This window comes from Rhynchophorus ferrugineus, unplaced genomic scaffold (genome assembly GCF_030347505.1).
Source record: "Rhynchophorus ferrugineus isolate W39M unplaced genomic scaffold, kcgeb_rfMv2 rfM9, whole genome shotgun sequence".
NCBI classification, from domain to species: domain Eukaryota; kingdom Metazoa; phylum Arthropoda; class Insecta; order Coleoptera; family Curculionidae; genus Rhynchophorus; species Rhynchophorus ferrugineus.
In genome coordinates, this window is record NW_027472588.1 from 37,613,875 (window position 1) to 37,635,983 (window position 22,109).

The following is a 22,109-nucleotide window of genomic DNA, read 5'->3' on the forward strand; positions in this document are numbered from 1 at the left end:
TAATAGCCAAAATACGGGAGGTCATAACCTTTTCGGTCGGCTATTGCGGTTTTCGTTATTTTCAACAGTTTCCGTCGTTTTCTGTCGACTTAACTGAGCACTATTTTATTTCTAACGTAAACAATCGTTGAATTCACCTTCATCTATTGTTACATAATGGCACAAATTGTTTATTACATTTTAAAGACATTCAGACTGTACCAACAATATATTTTCATTATATTTGCTAAAGTAACTATACTTTAATATTTGGAGACGAACAACAATTAATCCAAAATGTAATCCGAAATGTATTAATAAAAAAGTTTATACTTAGTAAATTAAAAGATAATGTCTATTCAAAAATAGCTTAGTAATAATTAAAGTACCCAATTTGAGAATATATTTCTTAAAGTTCCAAAAGTAAACCTGAAGTCTTATAAATTACATTAGGATAAACTTCATTCATAAACTTTTAATAATCTCATAATTTCTCACACTGATGTTAGAGCAGATAGAGTAATTTTTAGCGAACCAAAGGCTTTCTGATAGTTGTTTTGCTGGTTGACGAAGCCTGATTGGTGTCCTGTGGCCTTAAATAGTGTAGGAATTCTTGGTGGTTTTAACATTTCTCTACATAAACTAATAGTATTCTATTTAGTATTATTGAATCATTTAGTGTATACAGGTGCTAATCAGAGAACGTTTATTTATGCGTTTTTGCATACCATTATTCTTGTTGTTTGATTGGAGCAAATCTGCTGTAACATACGAGCACTATTAGCAGCTTATGAAGATACTGTTTATATATCTCAATTGTCAATGTTTTGTTCTCAAGGATTTAAAAGTGGCCATTTTAATATCGATGACAAAGAAGAATCTGGATGACCAAAAAATGTCGAAGACAATGAAATGATGCCCATCTAGTTCAACTGAATATATTATTACTTGAAATGATGAAGAAATTGTTAGAAACGAAGAAAAATATTTTAATTAATACATGTTGTATCAATGTTTTTTTCAATAAATGCTTTTTATAAAGCGAGAGGCGCTTAATATTGTCCAAATATTTGCCAAATTACAAAATGCGGACGCAAGAGAGTGATATTTCTGATAATAGCGTATTGTTAAGTTATTTTTTAATATTATTTTAAGTAAAGTGAGATGACCTAAATGGATGCTAAGGTTAAAAGAGATCCAGGGGCCCAACAGATATAAGCTGAACATATTTTAACGATGAAGAACTAACTCTATAATTTGAATTAAAATCTGTGTATTTAACATGTATGTCACTATTTTTAATGTGCATTGAGCTTTACTAATTAATTCACTCAACTAGATCAAACAGTACTACTATCTTTAATCTTCTGACCAATCCATCATTATCCCGGAGTTGGAGAACGTCAACATTGATGAGCCGATGAAGCCTCTGTTCTGTCTCTGGACATAGTCCTTGATAACGTTATCAACAGTTTCTACCTTCATGTCCCTATTGGAATTTTCGTAAAATATTCTTATTGCATTAGCTAGTACAACCGCAGAGTTGAACACTATAAGTCCACACTAGTTTCAAGACTTGTTGGTAAAGTTAAAGCTTATTAAGCACTGACAAGATTCTATATCTACTCAATCCATTCATGCCAACATATGCGACTGTATTTTCATATGGGACTACTTGTTGAGTTATGTATACTAGCTTGTATTTTATTCCTTTCTTGACGAAATTAATAAGAACTGATTTATTTTATACGCCATGTTTCTGTCCAGCATTGTATTTCTACAATGCTAAACTTCTCAGTTGATTCAGTGTTGTTATTTCCAATGGCTAGGATTGCAGTGTCATCTGCAAATATAGCAACAATATTTTCATTGAATGTAGGCAAGGCGCCAGTCTACATATTCTTGTACTTTCTTCAAGTCAGAATAGTTTCGTGAAAACAAATTGATGATCCGAAATAAGATGCTTTTGTTGAATTATTGATTTTATCTTTTTTATTAGAAGTTTTTAAAATAATTTTGATATTGTTGGCAGTAATAACATTAGTGGGTATGACTCTGTTTTATGAGGTGGTTTTCCTGGATTAGAAACCATAATTACTTCTACCAGCTCCCAAGCTTCTGGTACATTTGTAATTGATACATTGATTTTAATCAAGTATCAGTATACCTGTAGTAAATTGTAATCAACCATCTACCCTTGGTTGCAATCAGTCCCCATATAACCCATTTGGTAAACAGCCCGACGTACAACTTTATGAAAAAGTCCCGCTACCATTTTGAATGTATATAACTCTGCTCAAAGAAACGATAAATAAGTTTAGTTTCCAGAAAAAGTTCATTTGGTCCTTACATTTTTCTTTTGTTGGGATCGAAAAATTAAATCGGCTAAATGGTGACTGCGATTCACTATACAATGTCCAGCATTTTTAAGGCATTTTTCATGACATCCTGCTGTGAGGATGAACTTATTCAATTTCTAGACGAATATTGTCTTCAGGATGTCGAATCGTGTTTATTCACATAAACTTTTGATTTTAAAAAGCACCATAAGAAAAAGTCATATGAAATCGCCACTTCGCGAAATTAGTATTTGTCGAAAACCGTCATTCAATAATTGAATTGTTGAACGAGCTGTATGTACTGTGGTGCCCTCTTGCTGAAACCACATGTCCTTTAGTCCTTGCTCTTCCACTCCAGGCAAAAGAAAATTTCGAATCATGTGTTGGTACTATTCAGCAGTAACAGTAACTGCAACAAAGAAAACAGGAACAAATGATGTTTCCAGCATGAATACCACACCATACAGTTGTTTTTAGTGGATGCAATGATGTTTCATGAATTAATTGAGGATTCTGTATTCCCCAAAACTGACTGTTCTGTTTATTGACGTAGCCACTGAGAAGGGAATGGACCTCGTCGCTCATTATCAATTTAGATGAAAAATCTTCAATTTCAGCAGCCTTAGGTTTGCATTACTATACTCAACTCATTGAATAGGATCCCTAGGTAGCAATTTTTGGGCTAATTAAATTTTGTACGGGAACATTTTCAAATCAGTTTTCAAAATTCGCCTTAAACTGCGTGCAGAAATGTGTAACTGGGAACCACGTCTCCGAATTGATGTGTCTGAAGACTCTTTAACACTACCGCGCACCAGAGTCACATTTTCAGTGTTACGAGACATCTGTTGTCTTCTAGAACGTGGCCTGTCTGCTGTCGTGCCATACTGTCGAAAACTCGCATGTAAACCACAAATTGTGGTGTGGTGAGGCACTGGACTATCAGGATATTTTTTACGCAATTCTCGCACTAATGGAACGATTAATTTCAAAAAATATTGTCATTATATCTCCTCGTTCTTGTGGCCTATATTTCTTTATATTTCTTTGGACGTCTACACAATACAATAGTTAAAGCGAAACTGAGCTAGACGCCACATGACCGAGATGGCGCACAATCAAAATGGTAGCGGGATTTATGCTACACCTGTTATATAATAACTAAAACAATTATTACAGATCTAATATTCGCAGAGCATTTTTGACAACGGCTGAACTATATTTTGTTTCATGTGGCGTCTCGCTACGAAAGTAGAATAAAAAAAAAGAACGAAAAGCGATCTTTATCTAGTGGCTGATTCTCATTCAATTAAAGCGCGGACAGAAGAAGCGGCGTGGTCCAACGGCCGTGGAACGCGTCGAAAGCAGAGGACGAGACGGCGTACCGGAAATAATTGAATTCAGTAGCTTTCAGGCAAGATTTTTGCCTTTTTCTCTGCGTTTTTCCACGTATTCGTTGTGTTCGTTTTCTTCTCTTTTTTTTGTCTCGTACGGGAAACGGGCGCTCGGTATATCGAATAATATTTCCAATATCCGCTTTTATAACATCGTCGAGAGACAAATTGTTGTAGACGGTTTCGCGTCGTTCGTATACCGACGATCATATAGGCGGATTGATTTTTCTACGTAAGTCAATTTTCCTTTGATACGAGACTGATTTCGGATGATTCGAAATGGTATAGTTTCCGTTTCTTTTGGATGTAACATACACTATAAAGACAGTTTAAGATTATTATTAAGCGTTATTATCAGTGGCAGCTTTTTATAAAAATATTAAGGTGTTCAGCAATTTTTGGAAAAAAAACTTACCTATTTTTTTTATAAATTAAAACCATCTTACGTTCTTTTCTGTTGGCAAGTTTGATAATCAATTTGTTATTAAAATTGTATATTGCGAAGATAAACTCTTTTTTAGTACATAGCATGGAAGTAGCTGTTAAACGATCTTCGGCCATAGGGTTTCTGATAAACGTTTTGTCGTGGGAAACGTTATGGGAGCTGCTACAACGATTTCTAATAATTGTCCAGTCTCCTCCAACGTGTCTTCTAGTTTTTTTTTGCTATTAAAACTTCTAGAAGAGCTAGTGCAAAATTTAATGTTCTGTAATCACTTTTTGAACCATGACTTATTATATACTAGCGACCCGCCCCGGCTTCGCACGGGTGCAATGCTGATACTAAATTAAATACACTACAGAAAAAATATGAACGTTGTATATAAAAACATAGCGGCCCGCTCCGACTTTGCACGGGCATAAAATATATATGCCTATGTCACTCAATGAAAACATGATTAAAATCGATCCAGTATTTTTGGTTCATTCATTACTTCCCTTGGCCTTCACGCATTAAATTTGGAGTAAAACAATTCCTCTTCCCCTATACTTACTATGAAGATTTCCTGCTATCTTTGGAATATCGAAATTCATACAATTTTTATTACATTACACATTTTTAAACGCAAATTTTAAATTTGTAATATCTCCGAAAATATTTGTTTAATTTACATGCTGTAAGGAACCATATTGATCTATATTAATTGCACACTGTATTTAAGGTACTTAATTCGATAAGGATTAATGCCGTATTGCTTAAAATAGCTTCGTAAATAAGCCATTTTCTCACGTAAAAAGTAAATAATAAAAATGGTTAATGTGGGTTATCCCTAAAAGATAAACATATACCATCGCGGACTTTTTTGTAGACCTTTTTATGGTGTACAATACTGTAGTACATTAATTTGATCTAAATCGTAGGGTTAGGCAGCGTTTTTGCTAATTGCTAAATAAGCCTAAAAAATAGGTTAATTTACATCACGTTAGAAACCTCTAAAATTAGCAATGTTGCCTTAGTATATTATTATGCATGTATTATACACATGAACCTTCCTCTTGAATCACTCTATCTATTGAAAAAAACCGCATCAAAATCCATTGCGTAGTTTTAAAGATTTAAGCGCACATAGGGATATAGGGACAGAAAAGGCGACTTTGTTTTATACTATGTAGTGATGATGCTTCACTAATGATGTTATCAATATTTCTATCCAATTATCTCTAATTCCAGTTCATTTCCCAAAATGTTAAGGCGCTCTACAATTTTCGCAAGAAAAACACTATCTATTTTTTATAAGTCAAGTCCATCGTACGTTCTATTCTCTTCGCAAATTTGGTAATCACTTTGCTATTAAAACAGTTTATTTCAGAGATAAAGTGTTTTTTAATAGATAGCATGGAAAGAGCTGTTAAACGATCTTCGGCTATTGGGTTTCTGGAAAACGTTTTGATGCGCTTTAGTGTTGAGAATTACTTTTCGGCCTCCGATGTTGTCATGGAAGTTATTACCTCGATTTCTAATAATTGTTTAGTATCCTTCAACGTATCTCCTAGATAGTTCTCTATTAAAAATTTTCAAAAAAGGAGTGCACCATTTAATGTTTTGCAATTATTTCTTAAATAATCAATGACGGTTTAGTTCGTAATCGTTCTTTATCAGGTGTTATCAGATATCATCAGGAAGAGAGTTTATTATCAGGAAATATACCGCAATACGATCTAAAGTATTCTGAAAAGAAAAATGATGCAACTACTAGATGCTCTTTAAAATTATATCGATTTTTTGCACAATTTATTATAACATCACACAACACTAAAGCAAATATTCGGTGACCAAATTTACTGTTGCCTTGACGGTAGCGTTTATTTTCTGGTGGCTCATGACTTATTATATCTGATGTTTCACTAATGATGTTATCAATATTATTTCGAACTTGAATTGAAGGCAGTATTATTTCAAAATTATCGATAGCCTCTCTTATTCCAGTAGGATGGAGTTTTCTTTGCTGCAGTAGATTAAAAATGATATCTACGTGGCGCACCACATGATGGAAAAATAATAGCCAAATTGAAGCATATTTCAGATCACTATTCATTTTATTTTTTATTATCTTCTTTTTATTTTTCATTATTCATTGTCTATTCTGGACTAATTCAAAGTAATACTAAGATATAAAAATAATTTTACATAGTGACTTGCTAAATTAGCAATTTATTTATGAAATATATCTTAGTCCTTTCCTGTCTCAAAAATAAAATCGGAAGAAATTGGTACTAACTATCCATTCCCATAAAAAATAAACACCCAAAGCCTACTCTGGACGTGTTTAATACTAATTACTATTTTTAGACGACAACTTTTTGACTATATATCATCCGATTTTGTATAAAATTTATTTAATAAAAGAGAACTATAAGAGTGTATTTGATATTATATTCAAGAATACTATATTTCGTATATCATTAATTATCCTATATAGACTTACACTACAAAAATGAAAAACTTGAGATTTGTAATTGAGGGTATAAAAAATGCATAGGGTTATCAGATATCATCACATGTCACAAGTTTGATTCTTGTACATAAAATAATATATTAAATTAAAATTCATTATAGAAGATTTATTAATCTTAATATTCGCGCTTAATCACTCGAATTATATCTCATCAATCATCAACTATGGCAATCGACGTACAACACTGACTTCGATCTCGTCAATCTGCTAAGAATCGACCTTCCGGTGGTGAAAAAGTATAACTCGGCGTCAGACAGAACGCGCAAATATCAATTTTGATATATGTTTCTTGTTACTATGCGCGCGTGTAGGTTTTACAAGGAAAATACACTTTTCCTTTTATAAAAGGCTTTTATGGATATTTCTCATATGTACATGAGATTACGGTGATGTCAAGTCGTGAAAATATTTTTACGTCGTTTTTTTCTTAGTTTTTATATGTAGTGTCGTAAATTTGGTCGTTCTTAAATTCAAAGCTTATATTATATATATATATATATATATATATATATATATATATATATATATATATATATATATATATATATATATATATACACTAAAAGTCATAACACTCAACACTAATCTCGGAGCGGATTTTTCTTTCTCATTGTACATTAGCATTACTCTAATTAAAAAGAGAGAGAATGAAGTTTGATAAGTCCGAACATGTAAGCAAACGACATACGATAACCATCTTTATCTTGTTCTTTTGGTGCTTCCTTTGATAAATTTCTAACTGTTATTTCAAATTTGTCTGTGTTAGAGTCTCTAATCAGTTACTTCGAACAGGTAACGAAATAATGGATGCTCCCTCTTACCGCTCTTTTTCTCCGTTAATTTTTTTTGTTAGTCTAGGAAGAATGCATTAAAACTTTAGAGATATGCTGCTCTTTGAAGCACGTGAGACATTTCCTGATACACTGGGGCACATAAGATTTAAGTGGTTTCAATATAATTCACCAAGAGGTCTACCGAAACTTTACAATATTGATTTTGAAAAAATACCACCCAGCGCGAAGCCGTGCGGGCTAAGAGTTTAGCTCGCCGACTAACGAGCTAGGATCGAATCTCGCTGGCGCCAAAAGACATTTATAAAAAATGTATAATATAAATAATTTCAAGTAAATTACACAAGCATAGTTGTAAAGTCGCGAAATGACGACAAAATGTCGAAAGCGACAATAAAAAAAGAAAAAGAATATCATTTTTAAAACTTATAATAAAATTAACCATAAATTGTTATTTTAATTTATAACAGGTTAGTTGAAAAATGCCCGGCCTGACACATAGATGGTGCTACTAGAATTAAATCCATATGTCTTTTAATTAGCCCTAACCCTCAAAAGATGCGTGTATAAATTTGACAGCTGTCGGATCGTTAGTTTGTGAACTATAGCATTTTGAATGAAGCAACTTTTGTTATTGCGAAAAAATGGATAAAAAGAAACTTCGCGTGTTGATAAAATATTGTTTTTTGAAGGGAAAAAATATAGTTGAAGCAAAAACTTGGTTTGATGCGGAGTTTCCAGACACTGCCCGGGGAAAATCAACCATCAAGGATTGGTATGCTAAGTTTACACATCGTGAAATGAGCACCGAAGACGGTGAACGCAGTGGATGCCCAAAAGAGGTTGTTACCGACGAAAACATGTAAAAAATCCACAAAATGATTTTTAATGATCCTAAATTGAAATTGAATGAAATAGCAGACACTTTAAAGATATCAACAGAACGTGTACATCATATAATTCACGAATATTTGGGTATGAGAAAGCTCTGTGCAAAGTGGGTGCCGCGCGAGCTTACTTTTGACCAAAAACAACAAGTTGATGATTCGGAGCAGTGTTTGAAGATGATCAAGCGTAATAAACCCAATTTTTTGCGTCGATATGTGACAATGGATGAAACATGGCTCTATCATTTTACTCTTAGAATGCAAGATTTTTATTGTGAGCTTATAGCCCAATACTAATAATACCAATACAAAGTGATAAGAGTAGAAACAACTAAAGATGAGCATATAATTAATATATGATACATATATAAAAGCATATTATAGAATATGAAATATCTATGTGAATAGATATGTGTGTAATAATTTAGAATTTTTTAGAACCATTTTGCAGATATGGAAAATACATTAAAAGAATTTAGTTATTAAATTTAATTTTATTAAAGAAAATATACACAGGAAGTAACAGAAGAAACTCAGGAGAAATTCAAAGATTTCAAGATGACTAAATCAGGTAACACAGGACCGAAGCAAACAAGAACTAAACGTAAAAAAGTTAATATGTTGTCTAATGAAATTAAAATACATTACTTTGATATAAAATTTTTGATTAGGTAGACTAGACCACCAGTGGATACTACCATATAAAAAAACGCGCCTAGAACTCTAACTCATAGGTACAGGTAGGGACATAGTAGGTAGAGACAACTATAACCTATGAACTATTCTAACTGTTTATTTAAGTGTAGTATAAGTACTTCGATAATATATGTATTAGAGGTACTATAATGTTAGAATAAATTATATTTTATAACTTTATATTTGTTTCATTATTTTCATATGTACGTTATATTAAATTTTATGCGTCAAGGTTACATTATATATTTTGATGACGTGAATTGGCTGTTTTATTGGAAGGGCATTAATTTTCATAGCCCAACTTCACTTCAAATGTTATTTTATCTTGATACTTTCCAGAAATACCACATAAATATAAGTTTATAGGGTATATAAATAGGACAACTTAATCCATACTTCAAACTGTTAAACCGCCCAATACGACACGAGAAAAACGGACATATTTTTGCGGTCAGAAAGGTGTTCCGGCCGGTGGAGAACGGTATCCCCAGGGCGGACGCGACGGCAGCGCCGTTCACCTACGGATTATTCGGATTTAACAGGAGAGGAAACGAAGAAAAAACGCGGGTCTCGCTATGAAATATTTTCTCTCGCCAAAATTAAACGTATAAATATTTAACTTTCTTCGGCTTATGGCGTGTCGGTTACGGGGCCTAACGAAGTTTTCCTGGTGCCGCCTCCGGTGGTTTTATTGAATTTCCTCAGACCGTTTAAAACGGTGCCATTTAAAACGCAAATTTAGTTAATACCGATCAGGATTTTTTTCTGGTGGGTTTAGGGTGAATTTTCTGCGTGTTGGTTGTTGGAAAACATTAATCGTTGCCTTTATACAGTCCTATTATATATTTGTACGATTTAACTCAAAGGCTGGTAGGGAAAATACTGCAAATACTGCAGATGATAAGGAAGGTCTATCTATAAGACACCTACTTGGAATTTGGGTACCCAGCAATCAGAAAAAAGCGGAAGCATCTGCTGACCATCTAGAAAAAACTTTCAAATCACACGATAGAATGTAAAAATTCGACGATTCAGTTAGTCACTAGGAAAGAAGCAACCAAAGTTATTGAAGTTGAAATTAATCAAAATAAATCACTAAACCACATGTCCTCTAGTCCTTGCTCTTCCATTTCGGGCACAAGAAAGTTTCAAATCATGTCTTGGTACCGTTCAGCAGTAACAATAACTGCAAAACCTTGGTCATTTTAAAAAATACAAAAAAATGCGATCCAATGATGTTTCCAGCATGAATACCACACAATACAGTTGTTTTTAGTAGATGCAATGATGTTTCATGAATTATTTGAGGATTCTGTGTTCCCAAAACCGACTGCTCTATTTATTGACGTGGCCACTGAGAAGAATGCGCTTCATTGCTCATTATCAATTTGAGACAAAAATTCTTCAATTTTACCAGACAGCCTTAGGATTGCATTACTGTAATCAACTCGTTGATCAGGATCTCTCGGTAGCAATTTTTTCAGTTTTCGAAATTCGCCTCAAACTGCGTGCAGAAATAGCAACACTATCGCGCATCAAAGCCACATCTTCAGCGTTACGAGACGTCCATGGTCTTCCAGAACGAGGCCTGCCTGCTGTCGTACCGTACTGTTGAAAATTCGCATGTAAACGATACATTATGGTTTTGTGAATCACTGGACCATTAGGATAATTTTTACGCAATTTCGGCTGAGTGGCAATAATGGAACGATTATTTTCAATAAATATTGTCACTATTTGTGCTCGTTCGTTTGACGTATATTAATCCATAATAAAATTTGGACGTTTGCACAACACAATGGTTAAAGTGAAACTGAGCTAAACGTCATATAACCAAAATGGCACACTATCAAAATGGTAGAGGGACTTTTGTCCCATCTGTTATATTTTTATGCAGTTCAATTTTAACTATTATTCATGGATCTCTATATGTACTATCTCGAATGAAATTGACATAGTAATTTCTCACAGCCAGTGTACTTACCAAACTTAGGTTCTTCTTATTATCACTTGTTGGAATTGATGCAATATGGTCTGGTTAGCACACGTTTCCCAAATACTGAAAATGAGAAAAAGTGAGCAAATTAATCGAGAGTGTCAAAGCCAAAAATATGGAAACATTTAGAAAATAATGGAAAATGTTTTGATAGTATACAATTGGTACACACTTTCGCAATAAATACCTATTTGAACACAATATAATACGAATTATGTATGTTACATGCCAAGTCTAGTATACTATAATTCAGTTGATGAGTCTATCTATTTATCTACCTATAGTATGGAGAACTCTAAAAGTCGTCTACCAGCTGACCCTGACCCTGACATGACAACCTGAAGATCCGTGACCTGCACAATCACCAGACTTCAATATCGGCAGTTAATTTTCATCTCCAAAAACATTGAAGTTTTGGTAGGTGTTTTGGTATAAGAATGGAGCAACATTCCCTTGGAAAATGTTCAAATTCAAGGCAAAGGGTATATTTCAAGTGTCCTTATATTATTTTGTCCTTTCCATGTTTTCCAGTTTTATTCTCAAAGAAAAATTCAGTCAATATTAAGTCCTAAACTTAATGTCATAATTTTATTATAGAGGGGAAACAGAAAACTCCTTGCAATAGTTTGCTATTTGTCATGAATATCAAAGTAAACTCACAAATAAATAACATATTTCTACAAGAAAAACGTAAAAAAAACGAAGAATCATAAAGAGCAAAGTGCATCTTTTACGTCTTCCAGCCGGGTCTACTAAGAATAATAAAAAAGTTTTAACAGCAGCTCTTCTTTTTCTATATAGTACGCGCGAATAAAAGCAAACTATTAACTGGACGATGTCTGAAACTTTATTGGTTTTAACTTTTAATTTTATTGTAAAAAGCGACTCGCCACGGAACTTCATCCTTAAACTTGGGAATATTTCTTTTTATAGGTAACAGTAAATTGAGTTATAACGTAATACGGAATGCTTTAGTATAATAAATAATAAAATATAAATGGAAATGAAAATTAATAACTCGGCAATAAATTTACGCATCTTATTCTAGGTAAATTAATTTTATTTAATAAAATATTTCCACTTTTCCACCACAGGCCATGTTTCCAGTATAAATATGGAGGTTTTTATTACCGAATTATTTTGATTTTATTTTGATTTCCGATGGAGGTCTTCCATTCTGAAAATATTATTTTACCAATTTCTTCAGCCACTTTCTGTTTCTTTCCTTTGCTGATTTAAACACGTTTTTAGAGGAAATAAATTAAAAAGATTAAATTTTAGTAACATTTTCTACAAATTATGTAAAAGTAAATCAATAATATTATAAAATAAGATTTAAAAATTAGATCTTTGGTAAAGCAAAAATATAAATATATATAAGCCACTATTTAACTAAGAATATTAGAAAATTTTATACAAACAATGTTAAGAAATGAATTTTATAAGATCTTGGAAATCTGTTTGCTTAAATTTTAATTCAGCCTCCAAAAACTGATCTAATAGATCGAAGATCCCGGGAATTTTGCTGGTATTAAGGACTTTTATAAATATTTTAATACTTTAACAAGAAAAAGCTCGAGAAAGTTTTACACCTACGAGAAAATTAATTATTATGGTACCATACCATAGAATTGACGAGGTCCACAGATATTATTGAAAAAGCCTACGAAAGTAAAAAGCACAGCTATATTCTTAGACGCAGCACAAGTCTTCGATAAGGTTTGGCATGAATGCCTTGAAGAAAAAATGTTCGCAAAACAACACACCGAACTACTGAACTCGTACATTACAGCCAGAATGTCAAAAGTTAAACAAGAAGAAGCTTACTCTGTAATAAAAGAAGCTAAAGCAGGTGTACCACAAGGAAGTTTACTGGTGCCAATGCTTTATCTACTTTACACTTGTGCTACACCACAAATGGAGAATAATACGATGGCTACATTTGCTGATGATACTGCGATTATAGCTGTTGGAGACAATAGTGAAGAAGCCACACGGAAATTACAAGTAAGTGACAATATAAATAATTGGACACAAGCTTGGAAAATAAAAATTAACGAAAGTAAATATGTGCAAATGCAATTCATCTATAATATCTCGGAACGAATCTTGATGCAAAACTTCGCTGGAAGGAACATATAAAGAAAAAAAGAAAAGAACTGGAATTGAAATATAGGAAAATGTATAGGCTAATTGGAAGAAAATAATTGTCAGTACATAATAAATTGCTATTATATAAGCAAATACTGAAACCTATAGCCACATACGGAGTTCAATTATGGGGATGTACTGCAAAGAGTAGCATAAACAAAATCCAAATTTTTCAGAACAAAGTCCTGAGAAATGTTTTGGGCGCTCCCAAATACTACAGAACTGACTACCAAATCGAGACCTTCAGATACCTACAGTCAGTCAAGAAATCAAAAGAATTGCAAGGGGGCATGAGGAAAGACTCCATTCTCATGAGAATATTGAAGTATTGCAACTTTTGGATATCTTCATCGCAGGACACAGACTCAAAAGTATTAAACCAACTGATCTTTTGTAGTGTTGTGTAGTGAGGTGCTGTTAATAAAAAAATACAACAGTGACATGTATAAACATTATTTCACCAGAGACTGTGTTAAGGCCGATGGGTCCTCCTAGTTATATACCTAGATTTAAATTATCATAAAGACAAATTGAAGGTTGGTCGGTAACAACTAATAACAATGTAATAATTAATTAGAAATAAAAACAAATTATGGTACTATAATTGCTGAAGCACATTAGGCAAAATTTTATGTTCTACAATTCCCTAAAATAAAATAAAAATATGCTCCCTTTAATTATTAATAAAGATGTTAATTTGTCAATACAGTGGCTTATGTTATTTTATATGTTATTCCAATATACATACAAAAATAGCGTCATTATTTTATGTTATTAACTTTTCTGTGACAAAAAGATCATTAATATTCTAATTATTTTTGGAAATCTAATACCAACCAAATATATACGAAAATATTTTAGTAAAAGTTCATATTTAAGTCAAAAATAACAAACGCAATTACATCAGGTTATGTGCATTAACCGGCATTTAAAAGTCGTACTAGATACTTGTAAATAAAGCAATATATTTATATTCGTATTATATATTCGTTGGTAGATACAGCTACACCGCTTACATATTTTAAAATAATCTCAAATAATTATTTATAAAATCCAATTTCATAAAATAAATCTTGATATTTCATTTATAATTGAATAATCTCAGCTAACTCGATTTAATTGTTATAGTCAAAACTTAATAGTATAAAAACCTTTTTGTATTAGCACTTGAAAGTTATGTAAAAAAATCGAGCGTGATTATCTTCCAAATTTCACCCTATAGCAAATTTAATTAGGAAGATAATTAAGGGTTACTGAAAGATCATCAATATGGATGAACAGATTGAACATAAATTGATTGATTATGATGTAAACCTCTACAAAAAGGGAGGAGCTTAATAATAAATGGGGTTAAATATCAGACAAGAAAAGGCAACACTTCTGATACGTAAATGACAAAAATATTTTTTACCTTTGGACTCATTGAACCAAATTAAATGTTGATCGAAAAATAATAATTTTACAATAATGATGACAACGATAAAGTAAACAAAGATTTTGACACTTATATCTACACTAACATTGTAGTAGCCAGTATGCAGTCTGGATTTAAATTTGATAGATAATGTTTAAGGAATCCAGACAGCAAAATTTACAATCAACAAGAACAACTAATTAACAATGTTCCCTAACTCAATCAAAATTACTGTTCTCTTGGTCAGAAATTGTATCAGTTCGACTTAATTAGTCGCTAGCGTGTTCAATTACCTACATGAATAAAGGGACTTAGTATATATATTTGGTACTGTATAGCGTTATTGTTAATTGTTAATCATATTTAAACTGCCTTAAAAGATAATATAAAATAAAATATCGGTATGTTTCATCATTTGTATATCGTACTTATCAGTACTATATATAACCATTTCTAGACAAAGTGGTTCCAGAGAAGGGGATATCACTAACTGAAAAGGTCATAGCCAGAGAAATTTCCTATTTTCAGGACAAATTAGTCTACCACTTCGTCAAATAAATGTTGCTAATTAATATTATATTTGCAATTCAATATAAGTACATTATTAAGTTTGATTAACTGTGCTGTAAAATTATCAAATTTTCACAATGGTCTCGACTAAAATCATTAAGTATGATTTTTCCTAAATGTTTCCTTTAATGATATAATTCTCCATACATTTTTTAAATTTCTATTTCTAAACTCTATTAGTTTTGCAAAAACAAAAATAAAATATTAGCAGGAGTTAAGGTATAAAAGAAAAATAACAATAATACCAGCAATTTCTGCTAAATACCAGCAATACCAGCAATTTCTAAAAAGAAACTAATAAGCTGGCTGACCGTATCGGATATAGAGTCCAATAGAATCTTGCTCTATGAAAGGCCACTGAACCAAATCGATTTCCGCTTTATATACTCAATTTTTTCTCTTTAATGTATTTTCATCATTTTTGATATAATTGTTTTAACAGAACCGTATTTAATGTCCATGGCTTTAAAAAACTTATACTGATTATATATTTCTACCATATCGCATTGGACACTCACAATTTAAAACATATATTTACTTTTCTTTAAAACAATGCAATTTAATACAATTGTTGGAAAAGTAAATAATGATAAGGAATTGACATACCTATGGTAACTGCTAATATAGAGAAATAACTGAGAGGTTAACAAATAACTTGACAAACAAAAAACACAACAGCCAGCTTGGCTGGCGCAGTGGTAAAGGGCGGACCACCTACTATTGCAATAGTCGAGGGTTCGAATCCTGCTGTAGCATGGTCGTAAATTTATGCTTGTGATTGTTTAATATTTGTGATTGTCCTAGGTAAGAATGCAAATTCTCACAAGGAAAATAACCTCAGTCACGACAGTAACCAGGCTGGGTAAGACCGGATGTCTTCTGAGACAATGTCTGAGTTGGTCACTCGCCAGTCGGCAGGCTTAGTTCAGAGGACCGTGGTTCGGAGCCTACGTTAAACAGTAGATCCAGTCCAAATAAACCCATAGTGGGTAAAAGGCGACTTTTAAATATATTTGTAATCTACCTTAATATTTTTTTAACAAACCATATATTTTCTTTTCAATTTGTTACGTTACCTCTATTTCTATTTTTATTATTTCTTGAAAAAAAATATAGATACGTTGTTGTTTTTACTTAAGTAAAGTAAGGTTTGGTTTCTACTTTTATTTCATAGTTGGATTTTCTATTTAGAAATATATTATTAAAAAATGCTGAATGAAATTTATTTAGGATATATATATATATATATATATACTTTCATTTAATTGAATATATATATATATATATATATATATATATATATATATATATATAGATATATAAAATTAAATGATGTTATAATTAAATGACTTCCTTCTCATTATTGATGTCTAACATTGAAAAATATATCTAAATGTATTCAACTAGTAAGTTCAAATATTTATGTGGATCTATGGCAATGGTTAATTTAATAAACTTGTAAAAGGTTTGATCAATAGAACCTCACTCCTTTTGCTGCTGTGATAATAATATGAACGTCATAATCATGAACAGCAGAAATGAAAATCCGATATCAATTCAATATAGGGTTCTTCAATAAGGATGGGTAGATACTAAAATAGGATGAAAGAAGTTGTATATGAGTTGTAATTAATGGGAGCTGACTGAACCAATTTTCAATGATACTGCAGCATATTTAGCATTTAGCCAGTTCCGCGACCTGGTTATGTGGGAGCCTTTTTAACTGGGCAATCGATATTCGTCGAAACCCGGAGATTCCTTGGTTTTAAGTTTACCGATCACGGTCTGTAGAGGGTTTGGAGACACGAGATGGTTGAGAAGAAAGGCTGGGGTGACTGGTCTTTTGATGGAGATGGATTGGTTGACGACAGTATCGTTGTCTTTAGCTTTGGTGTTTTCTGCAAGAGGGAGGCATTTCATTTGGGTCTCGTAGGTCCCTGCGAGGAGCTCGACTTTTTCTTGGTCAGTGATTGCGAAATTCCCTGTAACCGCTGACTTCAGGGAGGGGATGGCATTCCTAGGGAGAATAACCACACCAAATTTTAAATGAATTAGTTCACTAGAACCTGAGATGTCATGTCAATCCTCTGGAATAATGTAGTTTTGAGAAAAACGCGTTAAAAAAAAGATGTAATAAATCAATACAGACCATATTAATACGGCTTCATATATGAGCTTGTGCGAAACTCAAGAAGCTATAAAAACAAGAAGCAATAAAATGAAAAATAAAGTGAAAAATTCCGCCAATAGCATATGCGGAAACCTATGTCTAATCAATCGAAGAGCTTCACTTTCGACTTGTCCATTTGCTGGCCCAGCCGGACGAACTGGAAAAATTACCCCGTTACCGGGGCAACCGATGGTTGACGTCAAACCTTTTGATATTGTCCGAATGACTTCAGACTCGTGTCATTTATATAGCGAGGCCTAATTATCTAGGAGGGTTATTTGTTTGATTGCCATTTGATAAAAGGTAAGGAATAAACAGAGAAAAAAAGCGATTGGCCGCGTGTGTATGTGTGTGTGCGCGCCAAGGTCAGAAAACATTCCCAATAAGCTTTTTTCGGTGAAACATTTTCTTGCTCGAATATGGGAAATAAGCACGTTCTCAATAAAGCGTTCGACTTGAAATGATAAGCGTTTAATTCTAAGGCCAATATAACATTTTCTTCCGTAAGATTGTACAAAAAACTTACGGACTTCATTTTTAACGAGATAGCTTTACTAGATATACTGCTTATTTTATTATTTCAGAGGATTAATAGTTTACCACTTCATAAAAAAAATTAACGAGCATATTTTTACATTACAACTATTACAACTATAATTAGTAATAGAGTTTCTTAAAGAATAGAGGAAAAAGAATTGATAAAAATGACATATAACTAAAGCTTGTTTTGTCAATATTTTCAATATAATATCAGAAATATATTTGAGATATAATATTAAATAAAATAATAAATATCTGTATAATAAAGCATATCAAGAACTAACACCCACTAAACTCGCCCGAATGACATTTAATTCAATCCAATAAAGTTTCAATAATCAACAAACTAGTGATAAGTTTAAATTGCTACACCACTGAACATAACAATAGTATGATAAAATTATTTTCAGAACTGTAACAACTTCAAAGCATCAAATAAAAGTATACATGATCTTCCTTTAGTTTTATGTTATAAACAAAAATATGGAATAATAAATGAAGTAATACATATCTGTATATTTATGCAGAGTATATATGAATAAAGAAACAATGAAAAAACGATAGATTAGATAGATGTTCTAAACAAACTAGAACAACAACGAAAAGTCGTTGCCCCCGTCGGGAATCGAACCCGCTATCTCCGCGTGTGAGCTACACGCTCCAACCACTACATAGGAGCAGTTGCCTGCAATATTTCTACGGCTTCTCACATGATATGATTAGTGTCTAAAAAGCAAACTGAACGACTTTTGCACTGAACAACTACGGATTTTTCGTTAGATCAGTTCAGCAATAATATTATACCCAAATACCTGATTATTTTAGATTAAAAAATATGTGAGAACTTTATACGTGCCTTGAAATTTTAGGTTTTCTCTCGATTTCCCCGGATTCCGACATCAGATCCTGACTTGGTGCCATTCAGAAGTGCACTCTTTCGAAGAAAAAAATAATTTTGAAAATCGACCTGACACATGGGTGGCGCCACTAGGAAAATCAACCATCGAGAATCGGTATGCTAAGTTTAGAAGTGGTGAAATGAACGCAGTGGACGCCGAAAAGAAGTTGTCATCGACGAAAACATAAAAAAATCCAGAGAAAGATCTGTGCAAAATGGGTGCCGCGCGAGCGCACTTTTGACAAAAAACAACGACGAGTTGATGATTCGGAGCAGTGTTTGAAGATGATCAAGTGTAATAAACCTGAGTTTTTGCGTCGATATGTGACAATGGATGGAACATGGCTCAATCAATTCACTCCGAAGTCCAATCGACAGTTATCCAAGTAGACTGCACACGATGAACCCGCTCCAAAGAGTGGGAAAATGCAACAGTCAGCTGGCAAGGTTTTGGCGTCTTTATATCGGGATGCGTATGGAATAATTTTCATTGACTTCCTTGAATGAATAAGGTAGAACCATCAACAGCGACTATTACATAGCGCTATTGGACCGTTTGAAGTACGAAATCGACGAAAAAGGCAGCATTTGAAAAAAACAAAGTGCTGCTTCACCAAGACAATGCACCGTGTCACAAGTCAGTGAAAACGATGGCCAAAATCCATCCATTTACCATGTTCTCTAGATATGTCCCCCCGCGACTATTTCCTGTTCTCAGATCTCAAAAGAATGCTCACTGGGAAGAATCGTCGAATGAAGAGGTGATCGCCGAAAATGAGGCCTATATTGAAGCAAAGGTCAAATCGTACTACAAAAATGGTATCGAAAAGTTGTAAGGTCGCTATAATCAGTGTATCACCCTTGAAGGGAATTATGTTGAATAAAAAAAAACTAATTTTGCCAAAAAAAATTGTTTTACTTGGTAGGCCGAGGATTTTTCAATTGACCTGTTATATTAAAACAATAACGAACACAATGAAACAATTTATTTTTATAGTTTAGAAATGTATATTACAGGAATGTATTTACAATAATTAAATTTACTATTGATTTAGCAAAACTTGTTCAAATAAAATGTCATATAGTCGTATATCTTATAACACTAATATTTATCAATGTATTAAAATGTTACAAATTTACTGTTAATATTTCATAATTTCCTCTATTTATTCTATGTGTTTCAACTATGTATATTATATAGTCTATCTTTTATTTATATTTTTCGTCAGCAAACCGATAATTTATATACCTACATTTTTAAATAAAATTGCATGGTTCTTTGCTTATTCATTCCACTCTTCGATGTCATCCTTGAAGATTGCTCATCTTTGATTTGCCTGCTATGGCTTTGGGTTTATCTACTGCTTTCTCTTTGCCTTATATTTCACGTGGAAACTAGCAACTCACTAACAAATGAGGAATTACAATTCTATAAAGCTATTTTATAATTGTTAATATTCTTTCCAAAACTCATTTCAACTATTGATGCACAAATTAACTATATTCGGTTAGTGCTTTGTAAGAAATGAATTTACTAAAGAAATCTGGAATGAAACAGATGAAATTTAGAGGGAAATCTTAATAATCTTTAGAATTACTTCTAGCGCAATGTGATACTATGTAGATATGATATAATATGTATGATATATACAATAATAGATGATATGCGATCATATGATATGATAATGGCTTTCTAATTAAACTTTAAGAATTCCAACAAGAACCGCAAATAACTGAAAATCTTAAATAACACTGCTTAAAATAAAAAAATTTGCTAAACCCATTTATATATAGATACACTTAATACTAATAAATGTAGAAATAACAAATAATGTGTGACCAATTCCTAATACCTTTTGTATTCTAACTGTAATTTCATGTCAGCTTTCATATCTTATTTTAAATTGTATATTATTTCATGATATCTAAAAATAAACAATAATCAGCTCCGGAAAAGGGATTTTTTGACAGTAAAATATTTAGATTGAATATTTCCCATTTTTATAATGGGTAGCGATCCAGTTATATCTGGAACAAAAGCCGTCGCGATAAAGATCCATACAGTTTTCGAGAGAAAGAAGGTTAGCTCATTATAACGTTCAAGAACAGCGAGATTTTCTTAAAATTCTTTTTTTGGGAGTTCTGCCTTATTTTTCATGGTTCGTTTACTAATGGGAAGTTTATTTTGTCGAAGCTATATCATAATCGTCTTCCATCATTCTTTATTAACTATGTCCTTCGAGTTCGTTATTTTATTGAGTCTTGATTTAGACTAATTGAAAACTAGTTGTCTTTGTTATAGCCACCGCTGGCAAGCTTGCATATATTTTGATCGGCTATACAGCGTGGGGCAAAAGTCCCGCTAGTATTTTGATTGCCTATAACTTTGCCCAAAGAAAAAATAAGTAAGTTTGGTTCTCATAAAAAGTTTATTTGGTCTTTACATTTTTTTTTTCTACGATTGAAAAATTATATCGACTAAATAGTGACCGAGATTCGTTATGCAACTTTCGGCTATTACAACTATTCACATACACTTTTGATTTTAAAAAACTCTCTTAAGAAAAAGCCTAAATCGCCACTTCGCGAAATTAGTCTTGAATTAATTAATTAATTAGTCTTAGAATTGTTGAACGAGCTGTCTGTGCTATATCCCATTTTGCTGAGACCTCATGTACTCAAGTCCTTGCTCTTTCATTTAATGTACAAGAAAATTTTAAATCATGTCTTGGTACCGTTCAACAGTAACAATAACTGCAACACCTTCGCCATTTTCAAAAAAATAGTGACCAATGATGTTTCCAGCATGAATACCACACCATAAAGTTGTTTTTAGTAGATACAATGCTGTTTTATAAATTACATGATGAGGATTCTGTGTCCCCGAAAACCGACTATTCTATTTATTGACGTGGCCACTGAGAAGAAAATGGACTTCATGGCTTATTATCAATTTAGACGAAAAATCTTCAATTTCACCTGACAGCCTTAGGATTGCATTACTGTACTCAACTCGTTGATCAGGATCTTTAGCAATTTTTGGAGTAATTCAATTTTGTACGGGAACATTTTCAAATCAGTTTTCAATATTCGCCTTAAACTGCGTGCAGAAATGTGTAACTGGGAACCACGTCTCCGAATTGATGTTTCTGGAGATTCTGCAACACTATCGCGCACCAGAGTCATATTTATATTTATATACGTCCATTGCCTTCTAGAACAAGGCCTGTCTGCTGTCGAAAATTCGCATGTAAACGATAAATTGTGGTTTTGTGAGGCGCTGGACGATTAGGATATATTTGACCCAATTTCCGCTGAGTGGCAATA

At 32.6% G+C, this 22,109-nt stretch overlaps 1 protein-coding gene across 6 annotated transcripts in view; it reads right to left on the reverse strand.

Annotated features, from left to right (window-relative positions):
• The window catches only part of Pde9 (Phosphodiesterase 9), a 289,689-nt gene that overhangs the window by 148,044 nt on the left and 119,536 nt on the right, over nucleotides 1-22,109 (reverse strand). For all 6 annotated transcript variants that reach the window (XR_013007241.1, XM_076414786.1, XM_076414787.1 and 3 more), the window contains one exon: nucleotides 11,028-11,102. The gene's annotated coding sequence lies outside the window, so the exon portion shown is untranslated. The remainder of the gene's footprint in view (nucleotides 1-11,027; nucleotides 11,103-22,109) is intronic.